This window comes from Azolla caroliniana, unplaced genomic scaffold (assembly GCF_043228905.1).
Source record: "Azolla caroliniana isolate FFs.n. ecotype wild unplaced genomic scaffold, voAzoCaro1.0.p SCAF_7, whole genome shotgun sequence".
Taxonomy (NCBI): domain Eukaryota; kingdom Viridiplantae; phylum Streptophyta; class Polypodiopsida; order Salviniales; family Salviniaceae; genus Azolla; species Azolla caroliniana.
Genome location: NW_028230442.1, coordinates 848,900 through 872,549, shown reverse-complemented (window position 1 = coordinate 872,549; position 23,650 = coordinate 848,900).

Here is a 23,650-nt window from a genome sequence, read left to right as displayed (position 1 = left end):
CTAAAACATTAGATTTAGTACAATGATCATTCTGGTGGCCCCGTATGCGACAATTTGTCGAAGATTTTGTTCGGACTTGTGATACTTGCTCAGGATCATCCATGATTGAATGTTCAGATGTAGATTGAGATGCATCAACACACATGTTAAAATCACCCATAAGTAATCCTGGACGACCCACAGATAGGGTTTGACGGAGTGGGCCCCATAATGCAATAGGTTGTGTGGCTTGGTTAGGGGCATAAATCCCAACCATCCACACAACCTCGCCAAAAAAAGTGATTTCTAGAACCGAAAACTGATCATAAGGATCATTATGCACCACTTGAGGATAATATTTATCCCGAACGATTAATACCACACCTGAATAATGATCATTAAGATGTCCTGCATAGAATTTGGACATTGGATGAGGAAATTACGAGCTTTTTACTCGACCTTGCTCCTCATATCCACGCTTAGGTTTTCTTTTCCCATCTTTTTCTCTACTTTTGTCTACTTTCGAAAACCGCTACTAACTTTCTATCCTTCCATTTATTACTATAGTTGATTTAACAACATATGTTTATTTGGACTACTATTTTATTCTCTTTTGAGAGTGGTTTCGCACTATGTGTCGAAAACATCACGACACCGCGAACTGGGAGGTGGTGCATATGAAGACGACGGCATACATTTGATGCTTCATCGACATGAGCCTGTACAACAACTTTAATAAAGAGAGTAAGGCTCATGTGCTCTGCGAGAAATTGGTACCATGATCGAGTGAAAAAATGTTGTGAATCAGGTCTCCGTATTCCAGAAGTTAGTGAGACTCCAATATCAAGACGCCACCAGTATTGCCGAGCAAATGAATGCCTTCCAGAGGCTTATAAATCAAACAACCTTGTTGGAAGTACCTCTAGTGGACGAGGTACTTGCCTTGATGCTGCTCGGTTCACTCCCGGATAATTGGGGGACGTTAGTTGTCACTTTGGGCAACCCCGCGCTGGAAGGAAAACATCTAATGTCTCTAGCAAGGGTAAAATCATGCTTGCTGGATGAAGAAGCTTGCCGGAAGGACTGGGAGTTTGGAATTGATCCGAAGGCCTTGGTCATGGAAGATGACCATAACCGGGGAAGAGGCCGGAATCGGAGTCCCTAGAATCGGGCCAAATCAGGAATGAGGTCGAAATCAAGGGGGAGGCACTTGCTTTTATTGCGGAAAGACGGGGCACTTCCAAAAGAATTGCCCACACTTCCGGAAGGAGAAAGGAACCGACAATGCCGACTCAAAGAAGGGTCCGAACCGGAGAAGTTCGGATCGGAAAGGAACGTCGGCAATCCCGACAAGCAAAGAAGAACTATTGCTCATCAGCCAGAAGCTAAAGGCGGTTCGAGTAGACAACGAAGGTGAATACCGGGGGTAGTTCAAGGAGTGTTCCCGGTCAAAAGGAATCTGGCTCGAATTTACCGTGTCGAAGACGCCGAAGTTGAACGGATTGGCCAAAACGATGAACTAGACTATGATGGAGAGAGTTCGGAGCGTGCTAGCACATGTTAAGTTGTCCAAGATGTTTTGGGCTGAGGTGTTGATGACAACGACCTATGTGATAAAAAGATCACCCTCAGTGCCCTTGGACGGAGACACACCACAAAGAGTATGGACCGGTAAAGACGTCTCTTATCGGCATTTGAAGGTGTTCGGCTGTCTCACCTACATGCATGTTGCGAAGGACAAGAGAAGATCAAACTTGGGTTCTCTGAATTTTATCAATGTCAAAGGTCAACAATGCAAAAACAGTAGAGACTTGGTGGAATTCCCATCCATAACAACACCTTTACTTGGTATACCATGTAAAAACAGTAGAGACTTGAACCCTCACCAACCATGTGCATATAGATACATACTATAATGTATAAACAAATTCCTTATATAACGTGTAACATTCTTTAGTAAATGCTTCTACTACATATTATTGATATTTTATATATTCATTTTTTTCCCTTGGTTATTATTATTATTTTCCAAAACCTTATTATTGATGATTGAAGAATGATATATGTAATACGGGTTACTAGATAGTGCGATTCGGATGTGGTAGGACAATCAGTGTGCCCGTGTTCACACCGTGCCGGCGATTTGGCAGCATCATGCGCCCCAACACCTCAACAAGTAGGGAGATCCAATCAATTTTATTTCTTTGTTTGTATGTCATGCTAAGAGATCTAATCAAAGTTTTTCTTTTGGCGGATCTAGGACTAAATGAAAACAATCCAATATAAAGCTTATATTTCAGAAGAGTTTTTATTTATTTATTTATCTCCTTTTCTTTTTCTTAATCCGACTGCCGACGATGGTAATCAAATCACCGAAGAAGATGAAAAAATTTAATAGAGTTCGTTCGAATGGTTCAAATCTGTACATGCATACACCGTACAAACAAATCCATGGGACGAACATGCATTTTTGCCTGAGTTGATTTTTCTTTCAGAGTATCTCGGCTATTGGAGGGACTAAATACTTTGCAAGAAAATTGAGCTATTTTCTCTCGACACTCCTGGAATCTTATTCTAATTCTTGCGTCATATACAATCCAATTTTTTTTGAAAACCTATCCAACGATTCCTTTATATGCCTTACAAAAATTGATTGTTATATATTTTTGTCTAATGTATATATATATGTATATACACACATACGTACATTCTTACATACATACAAATACATGTATATACACATACATAACCCTAGGCATGTCTAGACATTCAACCAAAGAGAGAGAGAGAGAGAGAGAGAGAGAGAGAGCAACATTTGTGTATTTTGAATTTAATTCAAAACCGGAGGGTTAGGGCATAAGTGCAAGAAACTGTACATGAGAATAGTCATATAAATAGGAAGGGTTTAGGGGAAGGGAGGTAACAAGAGTGAAAGAAATGGAAATTCTTTTAGAACTTTCATATTTGGAATATTGGATATTTCGATGGATGTAAGATGGGGGGTGATACTCGATTGATTGATGCAACGTCGCCAATCTAGTACTCTTGCATCAATCCTTACTTTGTCATTGATACTCTTGTAGTTTACTAATCATTTTGTGGGTTGTTGGCGATATTCGACCACACTCTGTTCACTTTATAGAATGGCCACTAGAACCAACCACCTCTCTAGTCTAAACTTTGTGATTTATACTCATGCCAAGTAAGAGGAGACCTTGGGACATACGTGCATGATTCAAATCTTGGATTTATTTCTCAAAGGGCCAAGAGGAAAAGAAGAGGTATAATCACTCCCCAAAACTAAAGGAAGTCCCTCTTTCTTGTTTCTCAAGGGGTCAAGAGGAAAAGAAGAGATATCATCACTCACCAAAATTAAGACAATTCCCTCTTTCTTATTTCTAAGGGGTCAAGAGAAAAAAAGTAGTATTTTCACGCTAACTTGTTAGTATCCCAATTGACTTTTGAGCTAGATGAACTCCAATTATTAAGGAGTACAATTTGTTCATCAAGGGAAAAGAGAGAGGTATATTCACTCTTTAAGTGATATCAACAACGTTTCCACATTACTAGTAAACAAACAACGAAAACCACCAAGCTAATCTAGTATGGCATACTTAACTTGCCATTGATACTCATGTTACCATTTGTTAGACAACATTGGACATGTTAGTTTATTCACTTTATAGTATAGGCAACAAAACCACCTCTCGCATTGTAACTTTGTGATTGCTACTCAGGCCAAGTACAAAGAAACCCTTAGACCTACCCTCACGATTCAATCTCTTAGTTTCTCAAACCTAGGAAGAGGGAAAGAAATGATATATTTACTCCAAAACATAAGTAACACATGCATTTCTTGAGGAGAAGAAAGAGGTATATTCAAATTCTTGACATAAGCGTAAGGATTGTCCACACATGGGCATTCTACCATCTGTTAGATAATATTGGATGCCAGTTTATTCACTTTATACTATAGCCAACGAAAGCACCTCTAGCATCCTAACTTTGTGTATGGTTGGCGGTATTCGATATTCGACCACACTTTGTTCACTTTATTAAAATGCCAATAGAACCACTCTCCAATCTATATCATGCCAAGTAAGAGGAAACCTTGGGACGTACTTGCATGATTCAATTTATCCGTTTATTTCTCAAGGGGTCGAAAGGAAAAGAAGAGGTATAATCACTCCTCAAAATTACGACAATTCACTCTTTCTTGTTTCTCAAGGGATCAAGAGGAAAAGAAGAGGTATAATCACTCCTCACAATTACGACAATTCACTCTTTCTTGTTTCTCAAGGGATCAAGAGGAAAAGAAGAGGTATAATCACCCCCCAAAATTAAGACAATTCACTCTTTCTTGTTTTTGAAGGGGTCAAGAGGAAAAGTAGAGGTATTTCCACGCCAACATGTAAATAACACAATTTTATATTAGTAGTTTATACATAAAGAAACAAACAAAACCACTAGGCCAATCAAGTTTGACATCCAAAACTTGTGACTAATACTCACTTCAACTAAGAGCAGACTGTGGTGCCTACTTTATTCATTCAATCTCTTTACATATATTCTCTGCTCATAAGTACTTCTTGAGGGTAATTAGGGTTACAATCCCTACTTGTCAATATCACAATCAACTTTCTTTTATGTTTCGAAAGGTTTTCATTTAGGAATCAATCCAGAGATAGGCATTACATTGATGGTGGTTGGTAATCTTCAATCACGTGTTGTTCACTTTATACAATGTTCAACGAAACCACATCACGAGTGTAGTCTTGTGTTCGTATTTTGTTATTGATACTCATGCCAAATACAAAGAGACCTTAGGACTAGGACCTAGCTTATAATATCATTGGTTCCAAACATGGGCATTATATCATCAGCTACGCAATATTGCATGTCGCGTTATTCACTTTATAGAATAGCCAACAAAACTAGCTTTGGCATCCTAACTCTATGATTGCTATTGAAGCCAAGTACAAAGAGACCTTGAGATTTACCTTTACCATTCAATCTCCTTGTTTCTTAAGGTGGTAAGAGGACTCACGATTCACTCCTTTTATTTCAAACGGTTGTCATTTTTAACAATAGTTTTACACCCGGGCATTATATCATCGGTTACGCAATATCGGATGCCAATGTATTCGCGTCATAAATAGCTGACAAAACAACTTTTGTCATCCCAACTTTGGGACGCACCTTCACGAATCAATCTCTTTGTTTCTCAAGGTGGGAGGAGGAAAAGAAGAGGTATATTCACTCCAAAACATATTTAACACATGTACTTCTTGAGGAGAAGAAAGAGGTATATTCACATCCTCGCGGTAAGTGTCACAATTCATTCTGTTTTTTTCAAAAGCTTATCCTTTTTAACAACCGTTCCAAACATTGACATTATATCATTGCATTGGTTTGGTAATATTGGATGTCACTTTATAGAATCTTGTATACTTTGTGATTGATAGTCTCTTTGTAACCTACCTTCACTTTCCATCTCTCAAGGGGGGAAGAGGAAAAGAGGAGGTATATTCACTCCAACTCCTAACCATAGAATCTACTTATTTTTGTTTCTGAAAGTGGTGGTGAGCATCTAGAAATGACGGCTAAGAATGCTTAAGAGCAAGTGAAGAGCAAATATAAGCCATGATCGTTTGTTTGTTCTTGAGTTTTCCGTACTATGAGTCAATATCACTCCATCAAAAGTGTAATGCATATCTATTCTAGGGTAATGTATATGTATACTCAGAGAGAGAGAGAGAGAGAGAGAGAGTATTGATTACATATATATATAAGGTGTACAATGGAAACCTAAATTATCTTCAAATATAATAAGGTGGTAGTGAAATAAGGGTGTTTAAAATGTATGTGTATAATACTTAATAGAGATATTAAGTGAGATTTGGCAGTGTGAGCTGCATTATTGAATAACAATAATAATAATAAGTTATAACAGCATGGATGACTCATATTGTACCAGGTCACGATTTTTTACCATTTGGGCAGCAGTGTCCACGTTCCTGGTTTACACTGCAGAGATTTGGGATTGGTCCCTGGACAGGTCCCAAATCGAGGAGCGCCATAAAACGGTTTACAATGCTTTGAAACATGGCAGCACGAAACTGGGAATCGATGGCAACAATCGGGTATTCGACATCATAATTCGATTCGTCTCCACAATACTCGACACTATCATGGAATCGATGCTACTCTCGATTACCGATGCCTTCAACTTGCAAACCGAGTCTTACTTAGATGGAGAATTAGTTGATGTGGATAGAGAGAGTCGGATGATGGTAGCATGTTGCCAATTCTACATCTACCTAGAACCACCACTTCCTGTTACAAATGCAGCTGCCAATGGAGGAGGAGATTTGATGGCGTTGGTGCGGGAGCTCATCCCTGAGGAATTTACTAAGGAAGTGACGGACAAGAAAACAAAGAAGGACATAGTGAAGAACAGTCATTTGATCGTGGGCGAGGTTCCGCTCAGCTGCAATGTCGCGAAGAAGATTGCAACAATCTTGAAGGTGAAGACGAGGCCGGATATGGGATTGCTGCGCTACGCAGTTTCTTCATCGGAAAGCCACGGGACAAGAAAAGCGGCATTGAGGCTGCTGGAATGGGGAGTCCTCCATTCGACTCAAGCCCAGTCTGCTTCTGCCGCTGAGGATGATGCAGGCGTAGTAGCTCATCGACCGCTCCCCCGGCTATTGAAATCCGGTCTCGGGATTGTATCGCCTTTGTGGGAGCGAAGCGGCTCCATACTGAGTGATGCGAGAGGGGCGGTGAACACCACTCTGTTCGCGACCATTGTCCTCCTGGTCCAAGCTGTCGGCTTTCTCTACAGTGTCTACAATCGCTGGAGAAAGGGGGTAAGCATCAGCCCCATAGAGTCCATCGCCATGTTCTATGCGGTCCCTATGCTCAGGCGCGCACTAACCCATCTCTTGGGCATCACGTACAGTATTCGGAAACCCCTCCTCATCCACCTTACACCCGATACAATCCATCGCATTTCTAGCGATATGTCCGCACGACGGCCACAATGGCGTTGCGACAATCCTGATCCTCCTCCTCCTGCGACACTAATATCTGTAGGGGCATTACACATCAAAAGATATTGGCGACTATTCTCCGTCATTGCCTTCGACTATTTAGTGTGCTGGATCATTCTTCCAAGCCTCGTTCAATCTTTCGGAAATCGGGATGTCCTTAACTGTGGTAAGGGAATTGTTCAGGTGCCATATCTATGCTTTTATATCGTTGTCACTTTTACCGGTCTACAAGTGTGTTCTCCGAATAAGCTTTGGAACAAAATGTGCAACTTCATTCGGCTCGTCGTGATGGTGGTGGCCTTCTCGAGCGCTCTGTATCTCACCATCTCTGATTGGCACAAGTGTTCCTATGACCAGTATGCTACCATATAATATCTCTCTATACATATAGATCTCTCTCTCCTTCTTGTCTGTTATTTTGGTTCTTTACCCTTACACACTCAGCAGACTCCCTTTGTATAATATTTCTACCTTTTCTTCCAGTAGCCATTTTCCTTCACACTCAATTCAATCACCATTGCAGCCTCCTTTTCACCTACATAACATACATTAACATACAGATGTATACAGATATGTATATCCTACCCCGAGTATGTATATAATATGAATGTAGTATGCATCATGCAAGTCTATATGTCCACACTCCTTCTATATCGTTATTATATTCATTCTCCAACCCGCTACATCCACATCTACCGTAATTCCATGCTTTTCTTATATACATCGACTATATATATGCTTCTTGTGTCCATTGTTTTCTTTCCCATCTACTCCTTAATCAGCCATTGATCATGGTTTTGGTTATGTTTCCATATAAGTAGTCCTCATTATTGTGCTAGCATGCACGCACTTAAACTACTACATTGAGGCTTCATAATTTTCTTTATCGAGCTTCGTTTTATTTTCATTAAGTGCTCAGTGTTTAATTAGCATGGCGATTAGACTAGATTAAACTGAAGTGGAAGTGAGAATATTTGTGGATTTGTACCCTTTTGTTGGGAAAGAAAAGAAAGAGAGATAGAAAGAAATAGAGAGAGAGAGAGAGAGAGAGAGAGAGAGAGAGAGAGAGAGATGAGGGAAACACGGAAAGCGTTTTATTATTATAATGCCCAAGAATGAATACAACGTTGGTGGTGGCTTTATAAGACCCACCAATAGACTTACGGTTTCCTTCTCATGAAAGGAAACCGATTTCATAAGAACTATATATTAATATATTTTATTTTATTTTTGCTTATTATTTTCCTCACTCCCCCCTAAGCAAAAATTTCTAGAAGTGTAGGTTTTCATCTTTATCTTCGATTACATCAATTAATCCAACTTGCTTGGAACAAATAATGTGCTTAGAATGTTGAAGAGGCTTCGTTAGAAAATTGGCCCACATTTGATGAGTGGGAGCAAACTTTAATTCTATCTTCTTCGTTTCAATAAGATCACGAAGAAAGTGATGCTTCAAATCCACATGACGAATATTGTCGCTCATCTTCGGATTGTTGGCTAACTTGATGCAAGATTGATTATCACAAAATAAAGTCACTGGTGGAATAGTAAATAACTTAAATTCATTGAGCATAGCTTTAATCCATATGCCTTCTTTAGCCGCAAAAGCCGCGGCAACATATTCAGCTTCGGTGGATGACAATGCTACGGTAGTTTGTTTCTTCGACTTCCATGAAATTGCAGCGCCATCGAGTGTGTAAACATATCTACCTGTTGACTTGCGATCGTCTACATCTCCCCTCCAATCCGAGTCTGACCAACCAATTAGTTGGCCAGAGGGATTTGTCCATCCTTGCACAAGTGTGGTTGACTCGGATTGTGTGGCGGAGTAAGTCAACGCATAATGTTGAGTATGCTTCAAGTATCGTAGTAATCTTTTGAGTGCGATCCAATGCTTTGGTCCTGGATTAGCCATGAAACGAGAAAGAAAACCGGTGGCAAAGCAAATATCGGGACTTGTGCAACTTACTAGATATCTTATACACCCAAGGATTTGCTTATAGGGTACATCCTTCATTTCGAAAATTTCTCGTTCATTTTTGGGAGAATCATCATTTGATAGTTTACATGGAGAGGTAAGAGGAGTATTAATAGGTTTACTATGGAGCATATCAAATCTTTGGAGGATAGAATTAATATAATTTGATTGTGATAATGAGATAGTATGATTTGTTCTATTTTGAGTTATTTTGATGCCTAGAAAATGGGTCATAGGGCCTAAATCGGAAATAGGAAAAACATATGCAAGTTCCTTCTTTGCAATAGCTAGATAAAATTTAGAGTTAGAGATCAAAGGCAAATCATCAACATAGACACCTATGATAACAAAATTGGATTTGGCTTTTCTAACATAGATATTTGGCTCATTGTTTAGACGATGATATCCAACTTTTATAAGAAAAGAGTGTAGTTTGTGATGCCACATGTGTGGAGATTGCTTAAGGCCGTAAATAGATTTACGAAGTCGACAAACATGTGTCGGATGACTTGGATCTTCAAAAAATTGTGGTTGTTGAAGATAAAGTTCTTCATCTAAATCTCCATGAAGAAAAGCCGTTTGTACATCCAAATGATGCAATTCTAGATCATGTTGTGCGGCAAGAGCAACGAGCATTCGAAAACCACATATTTTTAGCGTTGGACTAAATGTATCTTGAAAATCAATACCTAGTACTTGCGAAAATCCTCGAGCAACTACACGAGCCTTGAAACAAATTGGATTGCCATTACTATCTCGCTTTATGCGTAAGACCCATTTAAACCAATTATTTGTCGATCTTTTGGAGGCTCAATGAGGGTCCACGTACCATTTTTAAGTAAAGCCTTCATTTCTTCTTCCATAGCCTTTCTCCATTTGATAGAATCCGATCCGGAAAGTGCATCTTTGGCCAATAGATTTATGTCATCACTAAGGGTTGGAATATCTTCTTCTTGAATATAAGCTTCATGGTCCAAGTCCATGAAATGTGCTTCCATTTGATCAAGTTGTTCATAAATACTACTTAGAGATCTATACTTTAGAGGTGGAGAGTTTGGTGGAGAAGTTGGTGATGACGCTTGGAATGAAGGATTAGGAGAGGTAATGGAGAAAACATTATTTATATTATTTGAGGGAGTTAAACAATGTGTATTTAAAGGAGTATGAGAAAGAGAATCATCTAGAGCTTGGAATGAGGGAAGATGAGAAGAAGAATTAGTTGGTTGAGTAGGATTGATCTTTGCCTTGTGAATAGATGGAAGAGCAACACAAATAGTGGAAGTAGAGGATGAGCTAATGTTGGCTCCTTCAATATGAGAGCTATTAATATTAGAGATGGTTGAGGAAGATGGTTGTAAGTGGGTAGGGATAGGTAATAAGGGAGGTAGATTAGAAGAGAGTGAAGAAGAAACCTTTGTAGAAGGCCAATTTTCTTGGAATATGACATTATGGCTAAAGAATATTCTTCGTTTTTGTGGATCATAGAGCTTGTATGCCTTGTATCCCGAAGCTTCTCCATATCCGATGAAAGTGGATTTTGTAGCCCTTGGATCTAGCTTATTTCTTTGAACATTTGGCACAAAAGCATAAGCATCACAACCAAAAATACGAAGGTTACTGAAGTTAGGTTTGTGACCATGCCATAGTTCATAAGGGGTTTGGAGCCCCAAGGATCTATGAAATCCTCGATTTGAATATAGCAAGCGGTGCCAACCGCTTCCTCCCAAAATTGAGGTGATAAGTGAGCAAATTGTAACATACTTCGAGCCATATTGAGAAGTGATCTATTCTTCCTTTCGGATACACCATTTTGTTGCGGTGTGTGGTGTTGATATTCTATGATGTATGCCTTCATTTTGATATAAACTTTGAAATTCATGAGACATATACTCACCACCACCATCGGTTTGAAGACTTTTAATCTTTGATGATGTTTGCACTTCGACTCGAGCCTTGTATTCTTTGAATGCTTGATAAGCTTGACTTTCGTACTTGAGAAAATGCAAGATTGCAAATCAACTAAAGTCATCTATAAAGCTAATGAAATATTTGGCTCCACTAAGAGAAGGGGTTGGAAAAGGTCCACATAGATCACTATGTACTAATGCAAGAGGGGTAGTGGCTCTAGATCTATGCTTTGGGAATGGTTGTTGGGGCATTTTCCCAAGGATACAACTTTCACACAAAGAGATGGGCTTGAAAGGTTCTTTTGGCAAACCATGGACTAGATTATTACATTGTAGTGTTTTTAGAGCATTGAAATGTTGGGATTTCGGTCCCTCCGGATGGGATGTCCGGAGATGAATGACGGCAAGCCCGGTTGCAGTTACGGAGCCGGATGATGAAGACCCCGGTTACGGAGCCGGATGATGAAGACCCCGGTTACGGTGCCGGATGACGAATGTACCCGGAGAGCGATCCGGATGTAGGGACATATCCGTGAATATGTTCGCTATGGGCCCCTGAGGCTATAGTTGTAAATAGCCCAAAGTCATATGTGTATAAATATGACTTAGGGCAAACAGTTTTAGCGTTGCTACTCATTTTCTGTTTTTCCACTCAAGGGTAGTGAAGAGAGAGCAGCCGTGAGAGAGAGAGAGAGAGATAGAGCGCGAGAGACGAAGAGGTAGACGCCTCTGTGTATTTCCGCCGCCTGTGGCGAGGACAGCGAGCTCAAGGTCGTCGCCTTGCAGCTCGTCATTGTATACTTCTCTGTATAGTGTTGGTTTGGAGTCTTGTACTCCCGTGGTTTTTCCTGTTTAGGGTTTTCCACGTAAAATATCCTGTGTACTCTTCTCTCTATAGTCTTCGTGTACTTTGTATTTCCTATTTTCTGGAGTTGATCCTATTCCTCGGTTGTGGCCGAGCACCGTTTACAACAAAGTGGTATCAGAGCGACGGTAACACAGAAAATGGAAGGCGGCAGCAGCGGGCAGCCGGGGATGATGGTGCTAAATGCGCAGAACTACGCCGACTGGAAGATAAAGATGGAGGATCTGCTCATTGTTCGGGACCTGTATGAACCGATCGACAGGTCGGAAATACCCAAGGGGGTACTTGAGACGGAGTGGAGGCTTCTGAACCGGAAAGCCGTTGCAACCATTCGGCAATACGTCGACGTGAGCGTTCTACAACACGTGGCGAACGACACCAACGCATATGAGATGTGGCGGAAGCTGTCGGGCCTCTACGAGAGGAAGAATGCGTTGAACCGGACCTCCCTGATGAGAAAGATAGTGAACCTCAAGTACCGGGACGGCGAGAGTATGGTGGAACACGTAAGCACGTTCATGGGATTCGTGAACCAGCTTGCGGCGATCAAGTTCCCGTTGGAGGATGCAATGCAAGCCATCATTCTGATGTGTACATTGCCGGAAAGCTGGGAGAACTTGGTGGTGACTCTCAGCACCTCCTGCACCGAAGATAACCTGTCTCTACAAACGGTAAAGACAAGTATTTTGAACGAAGAAGCGCGTCGGAGAGATAAAGAACCGGTTTCTGATCAGAAGATGCTGCTTGCCGAATCGGATCGGGGAAGACAATGGAACCGGAGTCCGCAAAGACGGGAGAAGTCGGGGACCCGGTCGCAGTCAAGAGGAAGGCCCACATGCTTCCACTGTGGGAAGCCGGGGCACTTTCGAAAGAATTGTCGGCATTACCGAAAAGACAACGGAGCCGACGACACCGATTCGAAGAAGTCACCGGAGAGAAACGGTGCATACCGGGGAGCCACGGACCGGAGAGGTCCGGATCGGCGAGGGCAGGACCGGAAAGGAACGACGGCACTCGCGGCAAGTGAAGAAGAAATTATGCTCATCACCGAAGAAGGTGAGCTAAACATTGCCGGCGATGAGACGACCTGGGTGGTCGATTCCGGAGCATCGTTCCACCTGACCCCGGAGAGAAGATACTTCTCATCCTACACAGCCGGTGAGCATGGCTGTGTTCGAATGGGAAATGAAGGTACGTGCCGGATTGCCGGCATCGGAGACGTGTGGTTGACAACCCCGACCGGATGCAAAATGCTGCTGAAGGATGTTCGACACGTTCCGGAGGTTCGATTGAACCTGATTTCGGCCGGGAGGCTAGACGATGAAGGCTACACAGGTAGCATCCGGAACGGCGTAATGAAGTTCAGCAAGGGGAGCCTGATAGTGGCTCGGGCCCGGAAAGACAACACACTGTACCTGATGAATGCCCGGTTGTGTCCGGAAGAGTTGAACGTGGCAGCCGACACTGCCGGTGAGCTGTGGCACAAGAGACTGTGCCACATGAGTGAGAAGGGGATGAAGAGGCTTGCAGAAGACAACCTTATTCCAGTGAAGCATGTGCACCTGGAGAAGTGCACCGATTGCCTGGCCGGTAAACAGAACCGAACCTCCTTCCACTCAAGGCCACCGACGAGACGTAGCGCACTTTTGGAGTTGGTGCACACTGATGTGTGTCAGGTAGAAACGAAGTCACATGGCGGAGCCCAGTACTTCGTAACATTCATTGATGACCACAGCCGGAAGCTGTGGACGGCACCGTTGAAGACAAAGGACCAAGTGTTGTGCGTCTTCAAAGAACTCCACGCGAGAGTGGAAAGAGAATCCGGCAAGAAGCTGAAAGCGATACGAGCGGATAACGGAGGGGAATACCGGGGGCAGTTCCAGGAGTACTGTCGCTCGAAGGGAATCCGACTCGAGTTTACTGTGCCGAAGACGCCGGAACTGAACGGGCTGGCCGAGAGGATGAACCGGACCATAATGGAGAGGGTCCGGAGTATGCTGGCGCATGCGAAATTACCCAAGGGGTTTTGGGCTGAGGCAATGTCGACGGCGACATACGTGATAAACAGATCACCCTCAGTACCTTTGGACGGAGACACGCCGCAGAAAGTGTGGACCGGTAAGGAAGTGTCCTACCGGCATCTGAAGGTGTTCGGGTGTCTCGCATACGTGCATGTGGCAAAGGACCGGAGAGGAAAGCTAGATCCGAAGACCCGGCCATGCATATTCCTCGGTTACGGCGACGACGAGTTCGGCTACCGAGTATGGGACCCGGTCGACAAGAAGATATTCCGGAGTCGTGATATCATCTTCATGGAGAACAAGACACTCGCCGACTGGGAGTCGGAGAAGAAGATGAAGAGCTCCAAGTCGACCGGTGAGGATCAACTCTACGAGGAGCAGTCCCGACCGGCAAAGGACCGGTTAGCACTCGAGGACCCGGCCGAAGACGGTGAAGAAACAGAACCGGCCGAAGAAGATGAAAATGATACCGGAACCGGCCCGATCCCGAAATGGATTCGGATGAAGAAGAAGAATCGGAAGAACCGGTTACCGAAGCTCCGAAACGGAGATACCCTCAAAGAGAGAGAAGGGCCCCCCGGAGATTTCCGGAACCAGAGCACGTGTTGCTAACCGACGAGGGGGAGCCGGAGAGCTTTGAAGAAGCAAAACATGACACCCAGAGCCGCAGGTGGTTGAATGCCATGCAGGACGAGATGGATTCCCTGCATGAGAACCACACATATGAACTTGTGGAGTTGCCGAAAGGAAAGCGGGCACTTCGAAACAAGTGGGTGTTCAAGCTGAAATCGGGAGATGCCGGAAACCCCCCGAGATACAAAGCCAGGATCGTGGTGAAGGGGTTTCAGCAGAAGAAGGGCGTCGACTTCGACGAGATATTTGCCCCGGTAGTGAAGATGACCTCCATCCGGACGGTGCTGAGCATAGCGGCGAGCATGGACCTCGAGGTAGAACAGATGGACGTGAAGACGGCATTCCTTCACGGCGACCTCGATGAAGAGATCTACATGCAGCAACCGGAAGGATTCGAGAAGAAAGGGAAGGAGCACCTGGTATGCCGGTTGAAGAAGAGCCTTTACGGACTGAAGCAGGCTCCCCGGCAATGGTACCGGAAGTTCGACTCCTTCATGACCGACGAAGGGTACCTCAAAACGCAGTCCGACCACTGCGTGTTTGTGAAGAAGTTCGAAGGAGGAGACTTTCTAATACTCCTCCTGTACGTGGACGACATGTTGATCGTCGGACGGGACCAGGTCAAGATCCGGATGCTGAAGAAGGCTCTTCACCGAACCTTCTCAATGAAGGACCTGGGTCCGGCGAGACAAATACTAGGGATGCACATCATCCGGGACCGGAGCAAGAAGCAGTTGTGGCTGTCACAAGAGAAGTACGTGACAAAGGTGCTTAAACGGTTCAACATGTCGGAAGCAAGACCGGTCGGATCGACCCTCCCGACAAACTGCAAGCTGTCCAGCAAGCAAAGTCCCAAGACAAAGGCTGAAAAGGAGGATATGATGAAAGTGCCGTATGCCTCAGCCGTCGGGAGCTTGATGTACGCCATGGTGTGTACGAGACCGGACATCGGATATGCAGTCGGAGTGGTGAGCCGGTACATGAGCAATCCCGGCAAAGAGCATTGGAACGCGGTCAAGTGGATACTCCGATACCTGAAGGGCACAGCGAATGTGTGCCTCCGATTCGGCTCCGGTAAACCCGAACTCGACGGTTTCACCGATTCGGATATGTCGGCTGATGCAGATACCAGCCGGTCCACATCAGGGTATGTGATGACGTATGCAGGGGGAGCTGTTTCATGGCAGTCGAGGCTGCAGAAGACGGTTGCATTGTCAACCACGGAGGCGGAGTACATGGCGGCTGTTGAAGCCGGCAAGGAAATAATATGGATGAAGGACTTCATTAGAGAGCTCGGTATTCAACAGGAGGAGTACCGACTCTACTGCGATAGTCAGAGTGCCATCCACCTTGCGAAGAACGCGGCCTACCATTCCCGGACGAAACACATCCAGCGTAGATACCACTGGATCCGGGAAAGGATAGAAGACAAGGAGTTTGTGCTGACGAAGATTCACACGGACGAGAACGGGTCAGATATGCTGACCAAGGTGCTCACACCCGACAAGCTGGAAGCATGCCGGAAGAGGATCGGGTTGGAGAGACATCCCATGCCGAAGTGAAGGGGGAGTTTGTTGGGATTTCGGTCCCTCCGGATGGGATGTCCGGAGATGAATGACGGCAAGCCCGGTTGCAGTTACGGAGCCGGATGATGAAGACCCCGGTTACGGAGCCGGATGATGAAGACCCCGGTTACGGAGCCGGATGATGAAGACCCCGGTTACGGTGCCGGATGACGAATGTACCCGGAGAGCGATCCGGATGTAGGGACATATCCGTGAATATGTTCGCTATGGGCCCCTGAGGCTATAGTTGTAAATAGCCCAAAGTCATATGTGTATAAATATGACTTAGGGCAAACAGTTTTAGCGTTGCTACTCATTTTCTGTTTTTCCACTCAAGGGTAGTGAAGAGAGAGCAGCCGTGAGAGAGAGAGAGAGAGATAGAGCGCGAGAGACGAAGAGGTAGACGCCTCTGTGTATTTCCGCCGCCTGTGGCGAGGACAGCGAGCTCAAGGTCGTCGCCTTGCAGCTCGTCATTGTATACTTCTCTGTATAGTGTTGGTTTGGAGTCTTGTACTCCCGTGGTTTTTCCTGTTTAGGGTTTTCCACGTAAAATATCCTGTGTACTCTTCTCTCTATAGTCTTCGTGTACTTTGTATTTCCTATTTTCTGGAGTTGATCCTATTCCTCGGTTGTGGCCGAGCACCGTTTACAACATGAAAGGCATATGACCTAGACGAAAGTGCCAAAGAGAAGAAAGAGAATGAAGATTGATCAAAGATATGGATGATTGTATTGGGGTAGTATGATGTGCTTCTAAAATAAGAGATGTAGGAATACATTTTATGGGATATAAGCCTCCTTCTCGTTTACAACATGTTCTAATATGTTCTCCATTTGAGGCTTTATGTTTAATAATAGCATGGTTAGGATGAAATTCAATGATAGTACCATTTGTCGTTGCTTGACTAACCAATAGCAAGTGTTTGGTGATGCCCGGGACATAGAGAACTTCATTGATTGTGAAATGTCTTCCTCCTGTGACTTTAAACGTAATATCCCCCTTGCCAATAGCTTGTTTAGTCCCATTATTTCCAAATCTTACAATGATAGGAGGTTCAACATCCTTATAGTTACATAACCAATCTTTTCTATTAGTTAAGTGGTTAGTAGCACTAGTGTCGAGATACCATATATCATTTACATTACTTGGGTTTGGAATCGTCGCGGAAAGTGATTCAGCATTGAATGCTTGAAGGACGTCGTCATACTTGTCTCCATTTTGATATCCATCTCCTATGGCTTTTTCATCATCCATCTCTTCTTCAACAAGATGGGCTTGTACACGCTTCCATGGTTGATAACTCTTGAAATTTGACTTTGCGCGACAATCTTTGGTTGCATGATTTGTACATTTGCATATTTTACAATAGGTATTGTTGAACCGCATTCCTCCTTGTTTTGTGTTTTGATCTTTCTTTATCCACGGCTTCGAGCTTTCTCCTCTTTGGGTGAACCTTTTGTTCTTGTATGCTACCATTGCCACACTTGGAGTTGAATTTGAAGACCTTTGTGAACGCATTGTTTCCTCCTGTCTAATGTTTGCAAGAAGATCAATTAGCGTTGGGCAATTTACAGAGTTTTGGGTGGTTCTAAAAGTGGACCACGAGTGAGGAAGAGCACCAAGAAGGAGAATCTTTTGTAATTTATCATGGATTTCTAATCCCGAAGTTAACACATCATCTAATTTCTTTTGCCATATTAATAGAAATTCACCAACTGGTTGTTCATCATTCATTTTGTAATTAACAAGCGCTTGAAGTGTATACGCTTGTTGGGCATCGTTTTTCGGCTCGTAGATAGTTTGTAAGTGCTTCCACATTTCATGAGCCGTCTCCATTTTTCGCAATGTTTCTCTGGTGCCATCACTTATGTGCGTTAGAATTTCCATTCTTGCACACAAGTCTTTTTCTTCATATTCTTCAAGTTCTTCGCCTTTTTCAGGTTTTGTCGACGATCCTAAAATTATGTCCCATACTTTATTATATTTAAAAAGTAATCCTAATCTTGCCTTCCAAATTTGATAATTTGTGTTCGATAATTTCTCGATCATGAATTTTCGCATGTTGAGTTGTGACGACGACATAGATTGTGCCATTATTGCAGAGGGCTGTCCGGATCAGCGCATGGAAAACACAAAATTGTCGTTCGTTATTTGACGATCTTGAACACTATGAATATAATAATTATTATTTTTGTATGGGCATGAAAGTTAAATTATGGTAAGGGCACGTGTTTTGTAAGTTTTAGAAAGGCATAGGCTATAAGGCTATTAGGTCGTTTGGCTCTGATACCATGTTGGGAAAGAAGAGAAAGAGAGATAGAAAGAAATAGAGAGAGAGAGAGAGAGAGAGAGAGAGAGAGAGAGAGAGATGAATGAAATAGAGAAAGAGTTTTATTATTATAATGCCCTAGAATGAATACAACGTTGGTGGTGGCTTTATAGGACCCACCAATAGACTTACGGTTTCCTTTTCATGAAGGAAACTGATTTCATAAGAACTACATATTAATATATTTTATTTTATTTTTGCTTATTATTTTCCTCACCCTTCACCTCCTAAATTTAACCTGCATCTGCATGTTCGAAAAATATGATTATAGTAGTAGTCGAGCACACTCTTACGACGTATTATCTATTGATGGATTCCATGCTCTCGACTCTAGGTCTACAGTCTAGTCTAGCGTTGAACCATCTTAATTTACATGCACACATGTTATTTTCACGACAACACAAGCTGAACAAAAGAGCTAGATTGGAGATAATACTAAAAATAGAAGAAAAATAATCAAACCTTATTCGGAAATTTTAGAACTATTTTAAAGGACAATGTGGGTAAAACAGAAGGAACTAGATGAACCTTAAGATTATGCAACTACTTTCTTATCATTGGGATATGAGGTCACTCATTGGGCAATGGGAACAATAGAGATTCCATCTAACTTTCAAGCCACACTTCCAAGCATTTTGTCAAAAAAACTCAAAGCCACATGTGAAGGTGTAGATCGCCTTCCCTTGATGAATTGTAGGGACAGAACCATTTGGAGTAGACTTTAATGACCGCATAAATTTTTCCATGGCTCACTTTCATTTGAAATAGGTCTATATTTGGACTGACCCCAAAGATCTACTACGGAAACAAAGATTGTGCTCATTGCAACCCACATTATAGGTTACGGAGACTTGGGACAGCCATCAATTACACTCGTATCCAAGTTTTTAATTAGTACCAAATCTCCTTGTCTTCTAAATGTTATATGGAACACCTTGATTGGCATCATACTTATATATAGGCAAGTGCTAGGTAAGGGTAATATAAGTACTATCAAGAGTAATATTAATAAACTAAATAGCTTCACATGCTCCACCTTGTAATCAATGTGAGATCCCTCAATCCTTAAACATGGAAACATTCTCCTTGCTTATTTGAAATGTTACCATCAAATGATTTATATTCATTCTATTAGGATTTAGATGATCTTCATAGAACCATGCATCACTATCGATCTTGTTGAGAATCAAACTTCACTTCCGTAGTGTGGGAACACACCCTAAGAGCATCCAAGCGTGTGAACACCCATCACATCACTTTGTATGAAAACTAATGTGTCATAGAATTGACACATAGTTAGCAGGTAGTTAAGTCTTCACCTCTTTACCAACCGATGGCGGTAGTGAGAGATTATAGAGAGAAGGTGACTACATAAACACCTTCTCCTCTTCTTTGTAATTGTTGGTCATTCTTATTAATGAACTATTTTCTAGTTTTCTGTATAGCTTGGGTTCTCTCTCTCTCTCCCTCTCACACACACACACACACACACACACACACACACACACACATACTTTCTCTGTTGCACAAAATCGGATTTGACTCTTTATCAGAGCGTTTGGTAGGCTGCTTGATCCAAGCCCATCCGCATGTATTGTATATACGCTAGTATTCATGAAGAACCACCCGATGGTTGTAGTAGCAACCCTACACAATTCGTATCATAGAGAAGAAGAAGAAGAAGAAGAAAACTCAGTCAACCAAGTCAACCATCATGAACACTCAGATGGGCGGCTCTCTTCCCACTGAAAAGCTGGACATAAATAACTTTGCATCTTGGGAATATAAGATGAACCAATACCTTGTCGGTCAAATATCATTAGTTCCAAACATGGGCATTATATCATCAGTTAGGCAATATTGGATGTCACGTTATTCGCTTTGTAGAATAGCCAACCAAACCACCTTTCATCCTAACTTTGTGATTGCCTCTCAAGCCAAGTACAAAAAGACCTTGAGACCTACCGTCACGATTCAATCTCCTTGTTTCTAAAGGTGGTAAGAGGAATAGAAGAGGTATATTCACTCCAAAACATAAGTAGCATATGTAGTTCTCGTAAGCATCCTCACCATAAGCATCACAAGTCACTTTGTATTGTTTCAAAAGATTATCCTTTTTAACAATATTTCCAATTATTGGCATTACATCATTGGTTTGGTGATATTGGATGTCACTTTATCCACTTTATAGAATAGCCAATAAAACCACATGGAAAATCTTGTATACTTTGTGTTGATAGTCATGAGAAGTAAGAGGAGACCTTGCGACCTACCTTCACATTCCATCTATTTGTTTGTCAAGGGGGAAGATGGAAAAGAAGAGGTATTTTTATTCCAACTCCTAACCAATAGAATCTATTTATTTTTGTTTCTCAAGGTGGTGGTGAGCATGTAGAAATGAAGGCTAAGAAGGTTTAACTACATAAAAGAGACAATATAAGCCATGACCGTTTGTAACAATTTCTTCCTAAGTTTTCCATACAATAGTCAATATCACTCCACAAAAAGTGTACTGCATTCTAGTCTAAAGTGTATCATTTTATTTCAAAAAGGTTATCATTTTTAACACTAATATATCCACTCCTTTTATTTCAAAAGGTTACCATTTTAACGCATCTAGAAATGAAGGCTAAGAATGTTTAACTACATAAAAGAGCAAATATAAGCCATGATTGTTTGTTTCTTCTTGAGTTTCCATGCTAAGGGTCAATATCACTTCACCAAAAGTGTATTGCAAATATATTCTAGGCTAAAGTATATCCTCTTAGAGAGAGAGAGAGAGAATTAGAATTAGAATTAGAATTTGTATCGTCCATAAAGAGGCCAATTTTGATCTATGGGACCAGAGTATACATGTGTTCTTGATATTATGTGTCTCCTTCCTAAGAAGGGGTATTCATACATTGATACACAAAGTCTCTCTGTGTGAATAAATCATACACAGATGAGCTCAACCTTCTCGGTGGTGTCTTTAAGTATAGCACTTAAGTTATCGCTCCCTCTTAGTATGTCAGCATATCTTGAACAAATTGCACTATATGTTGAGCATGTGAAGAGCAAGTGACATTCATCCTCTACCATGCCTCCGTTGCATACTTTGCATGTCTTCAAATTAGTTACATTTTGATACCATGATGCTACTTCAATAACTAACTTGTGAGATCGAGTCCGAAGTAATGTAAGGGCTCTACGAGCATTACTACTCATACTGGTAATGAGATAAGGTTGGATACGATCAATAGGCATTCTTGCTTTATATTGAGACCAACATTGAGGGTTGGCATTTGCAATATAGTATTCTAGCTTTGTCCTCTTAGCATCTTCCCACTTCATCCTTAATGATTCCACCAACCTTTCCTCAATCATTATTGTTGGGAAATTGGTCCCTCCGGATGGGATCCGGTTATGAATGAAGAGGACCCGGTGAAGAACCGGAAAAGATCCAGTGAGAACCGGAAGTGAAGACATATTTGTAAATATGTTTTCATTAAGCCTATTGAGGCTATATTTGTAAATAGCCCTAAGTTCATATAAGTATAAATATGACTTAGGGCAATCACTTTGTTAGTTGTTATGATATTGTTGTATGTGTATAACTGCTGTATAGAGAGGGAGAGAGAGATATAGAGCGATACTCTATTGTAACCGCCCGCTGGCAAAGATACAGAGCTCGAGGTCGTTGCTTCCGAGTCTTTGCTTGTACCTTTCTTATATAGTGATAGTTTGGAGTCTATGGGCTCCTGGTTTTTCCCCATTAGGGTTTTCCACGTTAATATTCTGTGTACCCTCTTCTTCCTGTTTCTGTGTTTCATTCCCATATCTGTGATTCAAGACTCGGTTGTGGCTGAGCAATATTCCGCGCTATTCTCTTCAATCTGGTATCAGAGTGAACAGCACAAGAAATGGAAGAATCGTTCGGTGGCATGTTCAAGCTCACCGGCTCCAACTACTCAGTGTGGAAGTCGAAGATGAGGGATATGCTGGTGGTTAAAGATCTTTAATTGTCGGTTCAGTTCGGGGAGAAGAGATTGGATAAGATCGATGGCATAGTGTGGGAGGTGATGCACATGAATACGACGGCATACATCCGGTGCTTTATCGACATGAGCCTGTACAACAACTTCAATGAAGAGAGCAAGGCTCATGAACTCTGGGAGAAGATCGGCATCATGTTCCAGAACAAGAATGTTGTTAATCGGGTTTCGGTATTCTGGAAGCTAGCGAGGCTCTGGTACCAGGACTGCTCCAGTATGGCAGAGCACATGAATGTCTTCCAAGGGCTGATACACCAAGACACCTCGTTGGAAGTACCTCTTGCCGATGAGGTACTCGCATTACTCCTACTTGGTTCCCTCCTAAATAGTTGGGAGACGTTATTTGTCATGTTGGGCAACACCGGGCCGGAAGGAAAACAGTTGTCCCTAGGAAGGGTAAAATAAAGCTTGGTAGATGAAGAAGCTCGCCGGAAGGACTGGGAGTCCGGAAATGATCCGAAGGCCTTGGTCACAGAAGATGACCACAACCAGGGAAGAGGCCGGTATTAGAGTTCCCAAAACCGGGACAAATCGGGGGACGAGGTCGAAGTCAAGGGGAGGCCTACTTGCTTCTACTGTGGGGAGCTAGGGCACTTCCAGAAGAACTGTAGGCATTTCCCGAAAGAGAAAGAAACCGAAACTACTGATTCGAAGAAGTGTTCGGACCGGAGATGCCCGGATCAGAAGGGAACGTCGGCAATCGCGACAAGCGAAGACAAACTTATTCCGGTGAAGGACGTGCAACTTGAGAAGTGCACTGATTGCTTGGTCGGCAAACAAAACCGAACCTCCTTCCGGTCAAGACCACCGATGAGACGGAATGCACCACTAGAGCTGGTGCATACCGATGTGTGTCAAGTGGACAGGAAGTCACATGCCGGATCGCAGTACTTCGTGACGTTCATAGATGACCATAGCCGGAAGTTGTGCGTTGCACCACTGAAGATGAAGGATCAAGTGTTATCCGTCTTCAAGGAGCTCCACACGAGAGTGGAAAGAGAAACCAACCGGAAGCTGAAGGAGGTTCGAGTAGATAACAGAGGAGAATACCGGGGGTGGTTCGAGGAGTATTGTCGGTCAAATGGAATCTGGCTCGAATTTACCGTGCCGAAGACGCCGAAACTAAACGGGCTGGCCGAAAGGATGAACCGGACCATAATGGAGAGAGTCTGGTGCATGCTTGCACATGCCAAGTTACCCAAGACATTTTGGGCCGAGGCGCTGACGACGACGACCTATGTGATAAATAGATCACCCTCAGTACCCTTGGACGGATACACACC